Below are 20014 nucleotides of genomic sequence, written 5' to 3'. Positions count from 1 at the left end.
CTTATTAAATGTTGGTGATTTGCTATAGTATTGAGTATCTACCACATGCCTGGTGGGTTTTAAAAAACAGCTTTATGGAGGTAAGATTTAGATATAAATTTCCACTATTTTAAGTGTATATTCAGTGACTTTTAGTAAATTTACAGTTGTGTTCATCCATCCCCACAATCCAATTTCAGAGCATTTCCATCACCCGGGAAAGCTCCCTCCTGCCCGTCTTCAGTTCCTCTCCCCTACCCCCACCCCACCCCCCGCCCCCAGTGGCGCTCAGCCCCAGGCAACTCTAACCTACTTCAAGTCTCTATAGATTTGTCTTTTCTTGGTTTGCCTTTCTTCGTGTAAATGGACTCATCCAACATGTGATCTTTTCTGTCTGGCTTCCTTCACTTGGCATAATGTTTCTGCGGTTCACTCATGAATAATGCTGCTATGAACACTCACACATAAGTCTTTGTGTGGACATATGTTTTCATTTCCCTTAGGGAGATGCCTAGGAGTAGAATTGCTGGATTGTATGGTAAATTTATGTTTAACTTTTTAAGAAACTGCCCGACAGTTTTCCGAAGAGGCAGCACCATTTTACATTCCTACCAGCAAAGTCTCAGAGTGCCAGGTGTTGTGAAATTATTTTGCTAAGGTATGTGCAGTCAAAACATAATCACCATTTTATAGGTGGGAAACCTGAGGCTGAGAGAGCTTAACTGACTTAGAGGAAGTCACACAGCCTTGACAGAGCCAGTGTTCAGCCAGGTCTGATTAGACAGCCCAGCCTTTTTCTACTGGGGAGCTGGGCTCTGTGCAAGGCGTTCGCTTTCCCAGGGGAGTTGGGGGAGGGTGGGGCAGTCACTTTGCTCTGGGTTCCCTCTAAGGAGCCAGGTGAGTAATGAGGCCTCAGGCCGGGGAAGGTGTCTGGTCTTTTTGCCACCTGGCCCTGGACACCAAGCCCCGGAAATGACTGACGTGACTCACTGACTTCTTGAAGTTGAGAGTGAAACTTCTGTCCTGCTTAATGAATGACCCAGCAAATGAGGAAGCTGGGAGAAAGAAGGAGGGCCCCATCCCTGTGAACTTTGACAGTCTCATAATCGCTTGGCTGGCGCAGGCACGGGGAGAGGAGAGTTTGGCTCTCCCCTTGTCTCCGAGCCGGCAAGTCGTTAGTTACTGAAATCACAGCCAATAACAAGTCCAGGCAACTGCTGACTGCATTGTTCCTGGTGCCTTGTTTTGTATGGTTGGTCAAAGCCCAAACAGCAGGGTGTGTAAAGTGATTACATAAAGACGTGGGAGACAACACAGTCAAACTGAGGAGATTAAGCAAGAATGATTGCTTTCGTATACATATATATTTTTATTGAAGTCGAGCCAGTTTACAATGTGTCAGTTTCTGGTGCACAGCATAATGCTTCAGTCATACACGAACACACACAAACCCAGATTCGTTTTCATATTCTTTTCCACCATAGGTGACCACAAGATGTTGAATATCACTCCCTGTGCCAAGAATGATTGCTCTCAAGCTTGGAGTTTTCTTGGGTGTGAGCCACCCCGTCCACCTTGCTCAGCCCTGCCTTAAAGCTTCCTCTGCTCCAAACAAAAACCAAACAGACAATTATTGCTTTCTATAATCTTTACCTTCAGCAGAATTTTAATAGAAGTCCATCTTTTCTTATTCATAGCTTTCTACCTGACCCACTCCTGGGGCCTCATGTTCAGGGAAATGAGCATGGGGCTTGGCATTTCCCTCCGTCCCTCCTCCCCAGCAGGGGCCGTGTCTTGTTCTGCTTCTGTTCCCTGCAGTGCTAAATGTGATGTCTTGTAACCTCAGACCTTCATCTTCTCTCACCTGGACTATTGCAATCCGCCTCCCGGTGGTCACCCTCCATCTGTATCTCCTCTCTATGGCCCATTTTCCACTGTCTCCTGAATTATCTTTCTAAAACACATCTTTTCATTCAAAGAGAAATGCTGACTTGTTATTATTGAATGAGATTCATGGTGCTGCAAATACGGCCAAGGCAGCACCATGCGTGTCTGTGCATTTAAAGATGCCCACTGATTTATGGAATGGTCAAAATAAAAGAAAAAATAGATTTTTTTTAAAGGTTTTTTTTGGGGGGGGTTAGTTAGTTTTATTTAGTTATTTTTAGAGGAGGTACTGGGGATTAAACCCAGGACCTCCTGCATGCTAAGCATGAGCTCTGCCACTTGAGCTACACCCACCCTCCCCAACATAGAAGTTTAAAGGCAGCCAATTGCTGGCAATCCACATTCTTCAGCAGGTTGTAAAAGACGGTCTGCATCCTGGCGCAGGAACTCACTTCTCCCTACTCTCTCCCCGCTCCTGCTCTACCTAAAAGGACATCTTACTCACCCTCCTTGTGTTTTCTAGCACCTGTGGCGGGCCTGGGCATAAAGCAGTGTTCACTAAATACCGCGTGGTATTATTAAATGTTGGTGATAATAGATGACAGTTGTGTTGACCTGTTAAGGGCTGTATTCATTTCACAAGTCTTCAAAGGAGACATCTACGAGTTCCTAGGAATTTATTCATACCAGAGGAGGTATAAGAATGGTATATAAATGACATTTAGTTTTTCTTCCCCTCAGAGTGAAACCACTGAATCTTTCAACCTGAGTCTTCAAAAATGTTAAAGGCCAAATCTTTATTTTAAAATTGCAGAAATACCCACCCCTCAAAGTAGACAAAGCTTATAAAAGAAAGAGCGGGGTGCTAAGTTTCCTCAGGTTAGACAGTGTGGTGAAACGTAATTAGAAAGGATTTAATGGTCATTTAAACTTGACCTGCGAGCTGTTTTCTTAGGAAAACAAAAATAAATAAATAAAGGAAAAAAGAATAAGTGAAAGGTCTCGATAGGATATCAAAGTTTGCTCAGGCTTACAGGCTACTTGGGAGTTGGCATTCCACAGTTCCATCAGTGCTGTTCTGGGAAATGGATGAGTTAAAAGACCACCAAGATAATCTTAAAATTTAGCTAATTTCAGATTAGTATATACTTTGTAAATTTAATGGTATATTAATGATTTTATCATGAAAATGTTTTATTCAGTTACGTGTATGACCACCCGCATTAGCAAGTTGACATTATAATAGAACTAAGTATTAAACCCTTTCATTGTTTATTGACAGGCATTATTTACAAACTAAACTGTGGACCCCCAAAAACTAGAAAAAAGTTGTAGCAAATTTGACAACAAATTAATATATTGTTATATCAAAAGCTATTAAGATGGGATAAAACACTGTCTCAAAAGGTGTTGATGGGCGAAAGTCATGAAAGACAGATCACAAAGGAGATAATATGTTTAACTGATAATATGGAAAAATTAACCAATTCCAACTTCCCCAGAAATCAGGGTGCCACCTTTTGCTGAGCAAACTAACTGAAGTTAAAGAAAAATGTAGCAATATCCACAGCTGGTAAAATGTGTGATAAAACAAGGAGCTAATATATTTCTGGTGGCAATATGAAATTGGCACAATCCTTTTGTAATGCTGTTTGGTAATATATGTCAAGAATCTTAAAAATCTTCATGCTTTTTTGATAATTTCACTTTGGGGATTTATACTAAGGGAATAATCCTACATGAAGAAAAAGATAAAAAATGCAGAAAGATACTTGTCAAAATATTATAGGTGCAAATTAAGTGCAAATCACTTAAATAGTCAACACAAGAGATACTATTGTATATTTATTTGATGAAATATGATATAGCAAATATGACTTGACGTGGATGACTCCCAAAACAATACCGAGAAGGAAATAAAAGCAAGTTGTAGAATATATACTGTGTGATACTAACTACGCAAATTTTGAATCATGCAAATATCACTACATGTGACTTTGGGATACATACATTTGTGGTACAAGTATACAGACACGCAAGAACTGAACAATCACCAGATTTAAGAAAGTAGTTAGTATACTAGAGAGAGGAAGCTGCAAATGAGGAAGATTACACAGAAGGTATCAATTGTATTGTATGTTCTTTTAATTCGTTCTTACGCTCCAGGAGGTTATGTGGACTTTCATTCTATTATTCTTTATGTTTTTGTATGTCTGAAATATTTCATGATACATTTAAAATATTATGTAACTATCAGAAAGTTACACATAAAGCCCATATAATAACATGGGAAATAGGTGTGCTATAACTTTACATTAAATTCAAAATGATTATGACTATGTTCAAGCCACCAAAAAACCTGGCAAAGGAAGACGCCCCCAAAATGAACACTTTTCCTTCCAGATGGTGGTGTTAATACTTCCTTATTTAAAAATGTTTTCGTCTATTTTTCTTTTATGACCAGAATTGTACTATAATTTAAAAATAGTAAACCTGTTTTTAAAAACAAGCACAACATTTTAATTGGGTATTAAACCATCTGGAGTATTATAGTGCCTCTGATTTGTAAATTAATGTGCTGCTTAGCTTGGAATCTAGCATCACGTGTGAGCCGTAGAAGGATGGAGAAAGCAGAGATGAGGTTCACAGGTACCCATGTTTGTTGACAAAGGTGTGTGAAGCCGGGTGGACCAAGGGTTGCTCTAGGGGTCCGTGAAGTTTATGCGGATTATTCTGACGGTTGTGGCTAGCTGAAGTTGGCTTCCAGTGAGACTTGAAGTAGCAGCAAGTTTCCTCACACCCAAAATGTGCAACATAAATTAACTCTGTTGCAAGAAAGAATAAATGAATAAGAATAGGTCAGGGCTGACATTGAAATTGAGGCTCTGAGCTCAAGCTTAGATATTAGAACCTTTTCGTAATTCCCGATGACTTTGAGAACTCTAGAATGCTCACAGGTCTTTGAGAGCATCTGCTTTAACTTGCTCATGTGACAACTGAGCAAACTAAATGCCAGCCAAGTAAGCAAAGGAATCAACTACTCTTGACTTTAATCGTATTAGTTCCAGTGTCAAATCAAGAACAAACAGTGCCCTAACATTTTCACAGAGAAATATGCTACAAATTCCTTGGCCTGCTCTTTGCCAGTCACTGAAAACCCTTGACAATCTGGCTCCAACCTGTTTTTCTACCTTATCTCACACTAATTCTTCAGAGAAGCAAGGAGTTTCTGTTACACTCTGCTTCCCAGCCTCCCCGCTCTGTGTTGACACTGTTTTCCCCCTCTCAGTAAAGCCCTCGTCCCTTTTCTCTGCCTATTTCAAACAATCCATCTTTGAAGGTACAACTAAAACCCTTGGTGGGTTGGTTATTAGCCAGATGTAACATAATGAGTGTCTTGATTTGGCTGATGGGTGTGGAAACAGAGTATAATGCAAAACGCTTGTGAAAGATGGAGAAGAATGAAGGAGCCATGGGAAATAATAATTAAAAAAATAATAATGGTGAATGCTAATTACTAACATTGATGGCATGCTTACTATGTGCTAGACCCTGTGTTAACCATTTACAGATTCATTATCACACTTAATAATAATCTCAGTAACTCTGAAATGGTGTATCAGTTGGGATTGCGTTACAGGTTACACATAACCAAGAGTTTAAAGAAGTCAGGTTGTGGGGTTTTTTTTAATTGAGTAATAGTCAGCTTACAATATCGTGTCAATATCCAATGTAGAGCACAATTTTTCATACATATATTCATCATCGCATTCTTTTTCACCATGAGATACCACAAGATCTTGTATATATTTCCCTGTGCTACACAGTATGATCTTGTTTATCTATTCTGCATATGCCTGTCAGTATCTACAAATTTCAAACTCCCAGTCTGTCCCTTCCCACCCCCCTCCTCCCTGGCAACCACAAGTTTGTGTTCTATGTCTGTGAGTCTGTTTCTGTTCTGTATTTACGTTTGTTTTGTTTTTTTTTTTTGGATTCCATATATGAGCAATCTCATATGGTATTTTTTTTTTTCTCTTTCTGGCTTACTTCACTTAGAATGACATTCTCCAGGGACATCCATGTTGCTGCAAATGGAGTTATGTTGTCGTTTTTTTATAGCTGAGTAGTATTCCATTGTATAAATATACTGCATCTTCTTTATACAGTCATCTGTTGATGGACATTTAGGCTGTCCATTTTGTTTTTTGGGGTTTTTTTTTTTTTGCTTCTTCCATTTAATAAGGAGCCCAGTCCAGTTTTATGTGTGACTCAGTGATGTCACCAAGAATCCAGGCTTGTTCTGTCTTCTTTCTTCTCAAGGACCTCCAGCAACATCTTTTTGGTCAGAACTATGTTTCATAATTACCTCTAGCGGCAAGGGAGGCTGTGAGATCGCCAAATACAATTTCATTAATAAGGAAGGAGGAGGCTATTTTGGTAGGCAACCTGCAATGTCATCTTCTTTCTACAGATAAGGGAAATGAGTAGAAGAATGCTGAGAAATAGTGTTGGAAGTAGGTCTGACAGTGGAGCCCAAATTATTAACCATTTACATTACATGGCACTATTTAAAAAATGGCTTTGAAAAAAATTAAAAATAAAATCAAATAAAAAATGGCTTTGGCCCTGCTCTCCACTTAAGATGGGGTGTGAACAACTGGAACACACTTTGTGCTACCTTTTCCTCCTTTGGTACCTTCCCTTCCTCTTCGCTGCTGTCTTTTCCCCTCGAATCTCAGAGGGGAGGCTGCAGTTCTTGGTAAGGGCCGGAGGGAAGAAAACCTGTGTAGTTCTTTATTTTCTTTCCCATTTGAAATCCTTGATAATTGTTTTAGTAAACAAGAGAAGGTGACTTAATAGGATTTGGTAAATGATTAAGTGTGGAGCTTGACATAGAGTCAAATGAAACCTTAAGATTTGATCACAAGTTGTTTGGATCATGGAAAATGCATATGAATAAGACAGGGGGAGGGTAGGGGTGGGAAGGGATAAATTTGGGAGTTTGAGATTTGCAAATGTTAGCCACTATATATAAAAACAGATTTAAAAAGCAAATTTCTTCTGTATAGCACAGGGAACTATATTCAATATCTTGTAATAACCTTTAATGTAGAAGAATATGAAAACAAATATATGTTATGTACGTGCATGACTGGGACATTGTGCTGTGCAGCAGACATGGACACATTGTAACTAACTATACTTCAATTAAAAAAAAGAAAAGAAACTCTAAAAAAAAAAAAGAAAGGGGGGATGGTAGAAGTCAGTGGCAGAGTACATGCTTAGCATGCACGAGGTCCTGGGTTTCAAAAAACTAAATAAGTAAATAAATAAACCTAATTACCTCCCCCAAAACAATTTTAAAAATAGTGTTAAACAAAAGAAAGGGGAATTATTAGTTTAATTTCTTGCGTTAAGCTTCAGGTGTTGGCAAAGCTTCCAGATAGGTATTGATCATCGTGGGTGAGTCAATCGTAAAAAGCAGATGAGAAGAAAAGATGAACGTTCCAGAAAGAGATGATCCTGTCCCCACTGGAATAATACAGTATATTTGTTTTGCTGATTTCTACACCTGTTTGTATCAAGGCTTTGTATGCCTGAGGATGAAAAAAGAGAGGGCAATGTTTCACAGCCATGAAGACAGTGAAACAATAACAATCTTTTCCTTTTTAATGACCAGAAGCATCCATTTATATCTATGTCTGCTCTTTGGGAACAGACAGCATCTTATGAAACTCTTTCTATGAACCAATTCTGTGGATGGGGGGAGGGATGGAAGAAACACAAAAATAGGGAATTCAATCAGAGAGCTCCCATGAGCTATGACATCTGCAAAAATCAGCTTCAGACCTCGCAGCAGTGGGAAAGGGTGTGACTCATCATCTCATGAATATATTCTTTACTCCAAGGATGGTAAAAGTCAGCGCTGTGTTTACTCTCCTGTCTTTGTCAGACACTGGGTGTTCTGACACACATGGTGTTAGAATCTTCTCAATGGGTGAGACTTCTGAACTCTCTGGCCATGTCCTATTTTTTGCTGTTATTTAAAGTAACAGCAGCAGCAGCATCACCTTAAATTTTGTTAGAAATGCAGAATCTCAGACCCCACCCAGACCTTCTGAATTCTAATCTGCATTTTAAACAGGATCCCCACGTGATCTGTATGTTTTGAATTAAAATTTCGGAAGTGCTGATGCAGCCAGTTAAGAAAGTGTATGGAATGCAATGTGAGGTCCCTGGGTTTTCAGTAATTGTCATAAGACAGTGATCGTTGGTCTTAATGGAATCGTGGGCTCCCTGGAATGTGCTGGAAGCCATGAAATCTCCTCTCACAAGAGATGCACATAAGAACTTGAACGTGGTTCTTTACCTGAAGGTTTTTAGAGGGATTCATAGTCTCAAGGCTAAAAGCCAGGATCTAACTTTCCTTGTCTAACCTGGGGGAACACTTTCCAACAACTGGCATGTGAGAGGGCTGACTGAGGCATGAACACAACTGTATTGTTGAGATGCTTTCATGTGTGTGCGACTTTTGTGAAAAGAAACAAAACTAAAAAGTATTTTTCCTGGAAACCTAGTCACTAGCAACTGACTGCATTTGTAGGTATTAGTGGTTCATGTTACTTCCTGGTGAGGAAATAAAAACATTTAAATGTAAAATAATTTGATTTGGTCTGGACTAAAATGAAAAGAAATTTGATACCAGACTAGAATTTGAAAGCAGCCTTGAGGGAAAAGACTCCAGCTTAATTCTCAAGCTCTTGGTTGGTTATTTTAATGTGATAAGAAAGAGAAGTTGAGAGAATATTTACATTCCATGACCACAGGAGTAGAGTAAATAAAAAACACTGTGAAGAAACAGAAAAGGTCTTACTTAAATTTAAATCTGTGCAGGACCTGTCTCTTGTTAATATTTTCTGAGAAGGAACAAAAATCTTAAGCACCTTAAAATCCACACATCATGGTCGGCATTTGAGCACAATGGAGTTTCCCCCTCATTTTTTTTTTTTTTTTTTTACTGTCTCCTACTTTTAATCATCAGAGAAACGTGGTCCTCACTAACAGAGGATTATTTCTCTAACCAATGGCACTCGCTTAGTTTCCTCTCAGTCTTCAAAATTATTCATCCATGGCCCTGGTAACAGTATCACTGTATTTTACTCTTCTTTATTGCCATATGTGCTGGAAAAATCCACCCCAATTTTTTTTTCATCTGATTTGCATCAGCAATATCTATTTCTGAGGATTATTCATGGATTACCCATAAATATTCAGAAGAGTGTTTCTGTGGATCTTAATCTTTGCTACATTAGGCTTAGGGTTTTGTTTTCTAAAAACATTTCCATTTCCCTTCTCCCACTCAGCATAAGACTAACCCCAGTTTGCTGTCTGGTCAGCCAGTATATCTGCAATCCACATAAAAGGCTCAGCAAGCCGAAGTGCACATGCGAAAAGAAGGGCTTAACTCAAAATAGAAATTGCCCTGCATTTATTTTTAAAAATTAAGCTTGAAGTAAACCTAAAAGGGTGCTCTGAAGGTTTCTTTGTGAAAATTCTTAGAGAGTGTTTTCTTTCATGTTTTCTGGGAGCTATCTTTTTGGTCATTCACATCTCCTTGGCTTATGCTAGTGAAATTTTTGTTACCATCATTATTTGTTTTGTTTTTCTCCCCTTTTCCTCCCCAATTCTTTTTCCCCATCAAAATCCGCAGATGTCTGTCTCCTCTACCCAGTGCCATGTCCTTCTGTGATTTTCGCCCATGATTGTTCAGCTGGAGGTGAAGCCAAATCACAAACAGGAGGAAAAAGTTGGCAGAAGGCCACGATGTGTTTAAAACGGCTACATTTAACACTGCTCTTGGCTTCTGCCTAGAAAATGACCTTCTCTCATGAACAACCAGGAATCCAGCTACTCCAGCGGGTTAGTGACAAGTGAAAGCATCCAGGGGGCTTCTGGGCTGCTACCTACCCAGCACCTTGGAACTGAACAGAAGAGATGGGACAAAGGAGAGTCATAGATGGCCCCGCTGTGTTTCCTGCTGTCAGTGAGGAGGCCAGAGAGGATCCAAAGTCATCTTGGCAAGTGAGCAGACCACAGGCAACGTGGTAAAGCAGGTCAGGTGTGCCTGGAGCAGAAACCTCGGTCCCTGGGATCCAGAAAATCCTTCTTAATTACTGAGTCATCTCACTTTTAAAAAATTTTTTTGTTTGTTTTTTTGTTTCTGGTTCATCTTTCTGAGTCATCTCACTTCTTCAAGGACAAAGCTAAATGTGTAGCAGGCTCCCCACACCTGCGTATTTTTCTATGGTGCTTCCAATGATCTTAGTTACTATTAAGGAAAACTGTTGATTTGTATTCAATTATTCTGTGTGTGGTCACCATTTCAAACTCTCTTACAGACTTAGTTGTATAGCAACACATATTCTCTGGATTTCTGCACACAATGCTGATCCCGGCCCAACCCTTTCCAATAATTATGTCTTATTTTAGTTTTATATTTCCTTGCATTGGTTTGAACTTTTGGGGTAGTGTTAAATAGCTGTAATAAATGTGGCATTGTTGTTATCTCCTTTTAATAGGAATGTCTTAGTCGATGATCGTAAGTTGTACACTATAGTGGGTTGAATTGTGTCCCTCCAAAAGATGTGTTACGTCCTAACCTTCAGTTCCATGAATATTAATTTTGGGGGGGAATAGAGTCCCTGCCGATGTAATCAAGTTAAGGTGCGCCCTAAATGCAGCGATCGTTGTCCTTTTAGGAGAAGGAGATTTGGAGACACGCATACACAGAGGGAAGACAGTCACGTGATGGCTGAGGCAGAAATTGGAGTGATGACTCTACAGGCCAACGAATGCCAAGGGTTGCTGACCACCAGCGGGAGCTAGCACAAGGCAAGGAAGGACTCCTCCCCAGAGCCTTCAGAGGGAACATGATCTTGCCAGTATCTTGTCTTCGAACTTCTGGCCTCGAGAACTGTGAGAGAACAGATGTCTATTATTTCAGGCCATCCAGGTTATGGTAATTTGTTCCTAGGAAAGTGATACAGATACCGTTTGTATTTTAATATAGATATTTAAGAAGAAGAACACTTCTTTGATTACATTTTAGAAAATTAACAATGAGTATTCTATTGAATATTTGCTAAATATGTATTTATTTATATAGTTTTTAAATCTCTCTCTCTCGCTCTCTCTCTCTCTCTATATATATATATACTCATTTTTTGGTTGGGTGGGGAGAGATAATCAGGTTTATTTGTTTATTTTTAATGGAGGTCCTGGGTCCTGAACCCAGGACCTTGTGCATGCTAAGCATGCGCTCTACCACTGAGCTATATACCCTCCCCACTGAATGTCTTTATATTTTTTTATGCACAGAGATTATTTTATGTTTTTTATACTGCAGTCTTTTTCTTTTTCTTTTTTTGCTTGGCACTCTCCTCCGTTTTCCCGTTCCTCCCTGACTCACATACCCGAGTAACTGTTCAATATTTTTTCTCCATGCTCAACCATATGCACAACACATAGACATGTATTCATAAAGGTACAGTTATTCACATATACATAAACACACGTAAACATACCGGGGTTTTGCCATTATTTGTTTTTTTCAAAAATGAGCTATGACACATGTGACAGTCTGTTATATGTGTCACCTTGGTTACTCCGTCAAACACTAACCTAGGCGTTGCTGCAAAGGTATTTTGTAAATGTGATTGAAATCAATAATCAGTGACTCAGTAACACGGGTGGGGCCCCCCCAGCTGAAAAACCTGAAGAGCAGAGCTGGAACTTCAGGGGAAGAGAAGAAATTCCACCCTGGAAAGCAGCTTCAACCGGGGTCAGGGGCTTCCAGCGGCCCCTCTGGACAGCCTGCCCTCTGGACTCTGGACCTGTCTAGACAGCCCCCACCGCTGTGAAAGCAAATCCTGCAATAAATTCCTTAACATATGTCCCTGCTTGTTCCGTTTCTCTAGCTGAGTCCTGACTGATACAAAACACTCTTCTCATTTTGCCTTCCTAGTTCGACGATACTCGCTCCCAGCCCATTGATTCAGTTATAGCTCATTCTTATCTAAAAAAAATTTTTTTAGGGGGGAATTAGACTTATTTATTTTTGTAATGGAGGTACTGGGGATTGAACCCAGGACCTTGTGCATGCTAAGCATGCATTCTACCACTGAGCTACACCCTCCCCCACTGTAGTTCATTCTATTTAACAGCTATATACTGTTCTATGGTGTGGATGTACCATTATGTTTTAACTATTGCCAGTTTTTTTTTTTTTTTGGTCACTACAGAAAATGCTACATTAAACATCTTATATTGGTGATTTTCTTTCCTGTAGATAGAATCCAAAGATGGTGAGTGCTGAGGTACGTAATTATGTAGGTATCTCCTGTCACTGGTCTATACGTATATACACAATTTTAATTGATGCTACTACCTTGCTTTCCAAACAGACTGGAACAACTCACAACAGTACCACATTGTGTGGAGGCACTCTAACAATAGAATTAATTTTAATTTAATTTTTTTCTGATGAATATAAGGTAATATCCAATAATTACTTTAATTTCCATTCCTCTGATGCCTGTCTTCATATATCCCCCACCCCACCCCCATGCCCGTGTCTCTACTTTCTCTTCTTTTAAGGACACCAGCCACTGGGTTAGGGCCCAGCCTATCCAGAGTGACCTCATCTTAACTAATTATTTCTGCAAAGACCCTACTTCCAGATAAGCTCACAGTCACAGGTCCCAGATACGGACTTGGGGAAACACTACTCAACCCATGACTAGTGTCAAACACCCAGTAACACTCCCAGTCACCCACACCGGCCCCCCCTCATGTTCCTCTTGCCCCAGCCCTAAGCGTGAAGCTCTGAACTACTCCGGCCGGGTCACAAACTCACTATTTCTCTGCAGCCCACCCTGTTCCAGCACCAGACATCCCCCTTCCTCAAAGTGCAGACCTGAAGCCAAATGACTGGCCTTTTGCTTTTTATGGACTATTATTTTGTTTTATTATTTTGAACTTACACAGAAAAGATGCAAAAATTGCACCTGCATTCCCACACACTTCTCATGCAGGTTTCCCATATGCTGACATCTTAGCCGTACATGCACATATATTTTCTTTCTGAACTGTTTGAGAAAACAGTGCAGATACACTTCCCCTTTACTCAGTGTATATTTCCTAAGAGCAAGGATATACTTTTATATATCCAGGGGACTGGATACTGGGCAAAATCAGGACATTGATATTTATATAGTATTATTATGTAACCTACAGATTTTATTCCAACATGACCAGTGATTCCACTGGTGTTCTTTATATATGTAAACAAATAAATTTTTTTTTTCCTGGTCCAGGATCCAGCCCAGGGCACACGTTGCATTTAGCTTTAGTCTCCTTCAGTCTGGAGCAGTTCCTTAGGGTTTGTCTTTCATGGCATTAACTTTTTTTAAGGTGAGTACAGGCCAGTTATTTTGTAGAATGTCGCTCAGCTGGGGTTCGCCCATGGTTTCCTTACAGCTAGAGTCAGGAGACAAACTTCTGGCAGGCGTACTGCAGAGCGGCATCCTTCTCAGGGCACCACATGCAGAAGCACATGGTCTCCATGGTTCTATTCCTGAGGACAGTGACTTTGATCACAATGATGGTATCTGCCAAATTTCTCCACTGTAAAGTCATTATTTTTTCCTTTGTAATTAATAAGCACCTTTTGTGGAGATATTTTGAGGCCATGTTGATATCAAACCATCAAATTTTCCTCCATTAGGTTTAGCCCCCATGGCTCTTGAACAGCTTGAAAAAATTTAATAATTGTTAACGTTGCTGCCAAATGATGTTTTCTTTTTCCAGCATTCCTTTTTCTTTGATTAGTTTGCTTCTTTCTGTAATGATGAGCTTTCCCTTTTTACTCATTGACTTTGTTTTCAGCCTTTGTAGAGTCCTCCTGCGTTGCCAGCTCTGTGATGCATTCAGAAATGGTCTTTCACAAATAGCGCATGGGGCATTTTCGTTGTTTTTATTGGCCTGTCTGATCTGTTATACTGTTGGCAACACACGTCACTCTTTCCCTCTCGTTCTTTCTTCACACTGTTCTTACTAGGCTTCCTAACCCTCCCCTGAAGCTGCTGCTGACCAATGACCGGCTACGTCCACCTCCACCTTTCCAGGCCCACAGGTCACCTGCCTTTATCTTTCTTTACCTCTCAGCATCATTAGCTGCAGCTGACAACTGCATCCTTCAAACACTCGCTTCCCTGACTTCTCTGACACCGTCGTCTTCTGCTCCCCTCCTGTTTTACTGGCCTTCACTATCTCTGCTTGGCTCCCCTCCTGTCTCTCACCTCTAAATTCAACAGCTCCCAAGAGCTTAGTCCTGGACCCTCTCATCTTCACTATACGCTCTCTCCCTCATCTCATTAGGTGACCTTATCTAACTAGACTTCATATAATCCTGTGTATTTGAGTACAATTTATAGTGTGGTGAATTCTAAAGTTGTATTGCAGCCCCGATCTCTCCTTGAATTCCAATTGCCTCTACAGTATGTCCAATTGGATTCCTAAAAGATATCTCAAATTTGACAGGACACAATAGAACTCTTAGTCCTGTCTTCCCAACCTCAGTTAAGCCATCCACATTTACTTGGTCACTTGAGTCTCAACTTTATAAGTCATTCTTTTTGTTTAATTGAAGTTTAGTTGATTCACAATGTTGTGTTAGTTTCTGGTGTAGAGCATAGTGATTCATGTAAGTGATTCTTGATCACTCTCTTTTCACTAGAAACCCTGACTCTGTTCCATTATCTTATCTATTTGCAAGTTCTTTGGCTTTGCCTCCAACAGATACCTGCTGTCCACACGAATCCCCCCTTTACACGGGTCCTATTGTAGTCAAGATCACCGTCATTTCTTGCTTAAAGCATACTGCATCAGACCCTTAACTATCCTCCTTGCCTCTTGTTTCTCATCCCCTCCTCCAACTGGATAAGCTTCCTAGAGCAGGGGAGTTATCTTTAAACAAAATAAAACAAAACATTGTATCACACCCTTGCCTAAAACCTCCAACTATTTTAAATTACACTTAAAATACAATAACAACTCTCATACTATGGCCTCCAAAGCTGCTTAAGATCTGGCCCTTGCCTGTTTCCCCAAGTTTCCTTGAATCACCGTTATTTCTTGTCCTGTGTTCCAGGGACTCAGGCCTTCTCACGTTTTCCAGTGTGTTGGAGCGAAAACTTCATAAAGGCAGGATTCTTACGTGCTGTGTTTTCCCTTGTGTCTATGGTGTTAGCTGTCAAATCTCAAAGCACCTAGGACAGTGCCTGGCATAGCATAAGCATTCAATGAACATTCATTCACTGGAAGAAGGAATGAATATATGCATGCTTTTTTTTTTCTCCCCATGCGTTTACATTTGCTGGTCTCAGACTGGAATGTTCTTCAAGATCTTAGCATGGAGGGCGTTTTTGTTTTTCCATCAAGTCTCAGCTCAAATGTTAGCATCTTAGAAAGGATTTCTTTGACACCCATATTTAGATTGCCAGCACTCTCCTCCCCTTTGCGTTTTCTTGCTTTATTTTCTTCATAGAACTTATCATCACCTGAAATTATCTTATTTATTTATCAATTTTCTTCTGTTACCTCCAGTAGACTGTAAGCTTCGTGAAAACGGGGGCTTTTTGTTTTGTGCTGTTTCGTTTTTTGGTTCCCCATCCCAGCCTCATTGTTTAGAACAGCGCCTGGTACAATAAATTCTTGTTGTATACCAAAAGATGTGAATTTTGCTGTGTGCAAATTAAGAAACTTACATAAAAGGCAGATTCCTGATTCTCATTCCAAATCTTACGAATAAAAAAAAAAAACAAAAAACCCTGGGGTGGTGTCTGCCTGTCGTAGTCATGCCCTCTGAAGTTTTAGACAATTTCTCCAAGTCCATGAGGGTAACTTGGTCTCTTTAGTCCAGACAGCCTCATTCCTCATGGCAGTTTCCCCTTTTGAAAGGGTTCCTTGGTGTCATTTCTGGTCAGCAGATCTGTTGTGAGGATCCTAACCCATTAGAGAGGATTTAATAATGTTAAATCTCAAAAAGGGAGTTCTCTCTTGAGGCCGGGGGTAGGGAAATAGATCTGTCCATCTCTGGCATCGTTTGCCTGCTCCCAGTGACCCTTAACCGGTATCATCTTTCCCAAGGCAACTGACTTCCATGAGTCTATACATCCAGTGAAAAGGTAATAGCATCGCTCACTATAAAGTCTGCCTCATCAGGCCCCAATTTATGCTTTCTCTTCAGTTCGATTCAACAAGTGTTTACTGACAGCCTGCACAGAGCCTGCGGACTAACAAGACACAGGCTAGTCATCAAGTTGCTTACAAGGCAGTCAACTGCCTTGAAGTTTGAAAATCATAGTGTTCTCCCAAATTTTCAACTTTGTTTCCAGTTTTTAAAATAAACGAAACAGTAAAGAGGATATTGTTGAAAGACTATTAGACCCCGCCCTCCGCCCTGGGTCTTTTCTATTCTTAAGTCTTTTACTTAGCTGTACTTTTTTCCTTGGTTAGCTAACAGTTTGGCAATTTTGTATGTTTTACCGTCATTAATACTTTTATCTGTTTAAATTCTAGTGTGCTAAGTATTTTACACGTAAATCTCACTTAATCTTCAAAACAAGGTAGCAAGGGAGGCGTCACACGGACGGGATAACCGTCCCCTGAAGGTCCAAAGGCTCAAGGTCTCAAGGCCTAGTTGCCATTCGTATCAGGGGTGGGGACCTGGAACTGGTTGTCTTGCTGCAAAACCTGACCTCGTTTGTCTGCATCTGGCTGCTTTGCGAAGGCAGTTTTAAGGGATGGGAGGATGTGGAAGCCTGAGGTTAAGAAATGAGTGAGTCAAGCACTTGGTTAACCAGTGTTGATTAACACTTAATGTTCCTGAAAATCGCTCCCTTTCAGCACGGTAAAGGGAAAAGGAGGACGCGCGCGGCGCTCCGGGGTTCTGCAGGGGCTGAGCTCAGACACCGAGGGCCGGGCCGCAGGGGCGTGAGGCCGCGCTGCGCTGGGGCTCCGAGCGCGGCGTGGGTTCTGCGGGGCGCTCCGCGGGCGGCCTCCCGCAGGGGCCCGCCCCACCCCAAGCCGGAGCCTGCTCGGTCCGCGGGCTCCCGGGCGCAGCCCTCAGGACGCGGGTCTCCCGGGGCTGTGCGGGGCTGGCGCGGCACCCGAGCAGCAGCCCCTCCTCCGCACCTGCGGCTCAGAGGCTGCGAGTCTCCTCACCTGGGCCGCCGCCGGTCCAGCCCAGCGGTCTCGACCCTGAATCCGAAGAGTCGGCTTCTCTGATTGGCTTAGAGCACAAACGCAGGTCCGCGCTGCCTGAGACCCGCTCTTTGATTGGATTTTCAACGAACAGCAGAGCACGAAATAAAGAGGCCTTCAGTCATTGGGCCATTGTGTGAATCTCCTTTTGGCTTCTCCGCCGACTGAATAAGCGTCTCAGGATCTTCGTCATGAGTCTTAAATCTGGGCCTGTCAGTTCGCCCCAGAGTTACTTGTCTCTAGGCAGGGCATGGAGTTTACAGAGTCCAACCAATCATATAGCGCCAAGATCAGGTTGCCAGGCAGGTTATGCTAATAAGGCCCCGCCTTTTATGCTGCTCCCACTCTGCGGCGGGAAGAACCACCTGGAGGTGGCGGGGGGGTTTGATTTCCATCACCCCTAGGGAGAGAGGATCGGGGACCCGCAGATCTTCCAGCTCCCCTCACCCAACGTCGTGTAAGTACCTAAAGGATTAAGGGAACCGGATAAGCCAGCGGCCAGAGTACCCCATCGACTGGGAGGGTGTTTCGTCTTTGCTTAGTCCCACCCAAAATGGCGCCAAGCTCTTTCCGCGTCTCAGAGCCCGGCCGGGGCCAACCGACCGCGGACCCGGGTGGGGGGGGAATTGATGGTGGTGGTGGGGGGGAGAAATCCCGGCGGCACCGCCCGATGGTACAGTCCAGCCGGGGCTGGGACAAGGCACCTCCGTCGGGGTGGGGGGTCAAACCATCTGCACCTTCCAAGGGGAAAGGGGCAAAATGCCCTGCAGGAGCCCGTCCTGGCGCTGCGTGCAGCCATGGCCCCGGCGCCGCTTCGCCCTGCCTGCTCCGCGCGCAGCCTCCCCCTGCGACCCCCGAGCGGCTCGCACGCTCCGCCGGCCGCGCGCGCCTCTCCTCCCCTGCCCGTGTTGGTTGGGCCGGGACGGCAGTTGGGCGCCCTGCGCGCTCCTGCGGCGGCGGTTGGGCCGGCGCTCGGGGTGCGGAGGGCGCTCGGGGTGCGGCGAGCCGTCTCCGCCGGCGGGCGCGGGGGCGGCGGCGCGGCCCGGGCTCGGGGCGCCCTGCTTTGTCTCGGGAGGCCGCGCCGCGGTCCTGCCATTGATTGCTGGTCCCCCATCCCTTACGCACGAGTTGGCGCCCCGGGACCCCGCGAGGCCCAGCTCGGAGGGGTTGGGGGTGGCATGTCTGGATCAGTCTCGGTGGACAGTGTCCGCGGAGCGCAGGGCGCAGGCCGAGGTCAACCTGCGCTGGGGTCGCGAGCCGAGGCCTTTAGGGAGCCGGCTGGCAGTGCATGGTTGCCGGCCGATCTCGGCCCTCCTTAAGCACTTTTTAGCCTGTGGCCAGGTATTAAGTGCTCTATTAAGTACGGTGAACGCAGCGCTGCTGAATTTTGTACGCGCGCGTGCTTAGCCTTGCCTGGCAGATTTGCTGGGTTTCGATCAATTTTCAGTGTTTTGCTTACGTTTAAGCACTAGGTGGGCTGGTTTTGGGTCTGAAGTTGAGGGTTAGACGTGTGAGGAGTCCCACCCAGCTCGGCCTGTGCCACCAGCGCCGAAGCCTGTTCGGATCGTGTCCGGCTTATCGCCCCCCAAAGTTCTTTAAACTCAAAAGCACTTACCTTCATTAAAAACAAAAAAATCCCTCGTGACGGCTTATGGTCTCTTTTTCTGATCTGTTTCTTTGTTTATCACTCCACCTTTTGCTGTAAGGTCTTTGAAGGCAGGAAGGTGTACGTGTGTTTTTAGTATCCCCCTCACTCCACCCCCAGCACTGCAATAAAACTACTTGTATGAGGCTCTAGAATTGAAAAAAAAAAAAAAAAAGGATTAGTTAGGGCAAAGCCATGCTTAAAGCAGTGCTTACTCAATCTGACATATTTAGAAAGTAAATAAACTTCAGGGTTTACGTTTAAAGTGAAGTGAAATTGACATAAAACCAACCAACACTTTAGAAGTAGATGCACGTTTAAAAATTCTGGACCAAGACGTTTATCCCACCTTGCGACTCTTACGTATTCCTTGAGCACCTACTCTTGGCTCTGCTCTGCTATGTGTTTTGTGAGGACGCTAAACTGCTGTTTGTTTTTCTAAATAAGCCATTTATAGTTTCTAATGTTTTGCTACGTGCTCGGCCAGGCGTTCATGTGTGCGCCGTGTATTGTACGTGTGAATGTAGTCGAGTGTGTGTTATAGAGGCAAAGTCCACGTCTTCGAGGGCCCGCCGGGCTTTTTACTAAGAGATTACGGTGGTATGCGGGATAGTGTATCGATTTAGTGTAATCCTAAATTGGTTGGCACTGCCTCAGTTTCCATTTGTCCAAATTTATTTTTTTCTTCTAGTTTTAACAGTAAAACTTGATCATAGTAGAAAGCATAGAAAATATAGAAACAGTATAAAAAGTAAAAGTTAGCTGATGTACAATTACCAGAGATAATTTCTACTGATGTTTGGATGTCTGTTTTGTGTGTGCATATGAAACATTTTTACAAACTTGACATCGTGGTACGGTTTTCAAGTCTAGGTCTTTTTGTTTGGTTGGTTGAATTTTTTGCTTTTAAAAAAAGGTAAATAGGTACCTAGTGACTCTACTGATGATCTGTCAATTTCAGTAGTTTTCCCCATTACTTGAAGGGGCATGTCATGAAATCCTCTGAACTAAAAGAATTACAGTATTTGATTCCTTCTGTTTTTCACAAGCAGAATTTATTGATTACTGTTTAAATTTAGCATAGGTGACCCAATGGGATAGTTTCTGAATAACAAGCAGAATTGTTCTAAGTGTTGAGACATATTGAACTGTAATTTTGATTTCCTTAACAATTTT

General features: G+C 42.5%; 1 protein-coding gene and 1 long non-coding RNA gene across 5 annotated transcripts in view; one reads left to right on the top strand and one right to left on the bottom strand.

Annotated features, from left to right (window-relative positions):
- Positions 1 to 9343: 9343 nt before the first annotated feature.
- Positions 9344 to 19993, bottom strand: LOC123617663 (uncharacterized). The gene is made up of 2 exons (XR_012503893.1): positions 18809 to 19993; positions 9344 to 10843 (listed from the first exon to the last, which is right to left on the bottom strand). It is a non-coding gene; the product is annotated as an uncharacterized LOC123617663 (long non-coding RNA).
- Positions 17507 to 20014, top strand: part of PRDM10 (PR/SET domain 10) — a 74348-nt gene continuing 71840 nt past the window's right edge. For 2 of the 4 annotated variants that reach the window (XR_006725830.2, XM_074357177.1), the window contains exon 1: positions 17507 to 17650. The gene's annotated coding sequence lies outside the window, so the exon portion shown is untranslated. The remainder of the gene's footprint in view (positions 17651 to 20014) is intronic. The other 2 variants (XM_045518733.2, XM_010957866.3) reach the window with 1 other exon arrangement.

Source organism: Camelus bactrianus, chromosome 33 (genome assembly GCF_048773025.1).
Source record: "Camelus bactrianus isolate YW-2024 breed Bactrian camel chromosome 33, ASM4877302v1, whole genome shotgun sequence".
In the NCBI taxonomy this organism is placed as follows: domain Eukaryota; kingdom Metazoa; phylum Chordata; class Mammalia; order Artiodactyla; family Camelidae; genus Camelus; species Camelus bactrianus.
This window is presented reverse-complemented; position numbering and strand designations above follow the sequence as displayed.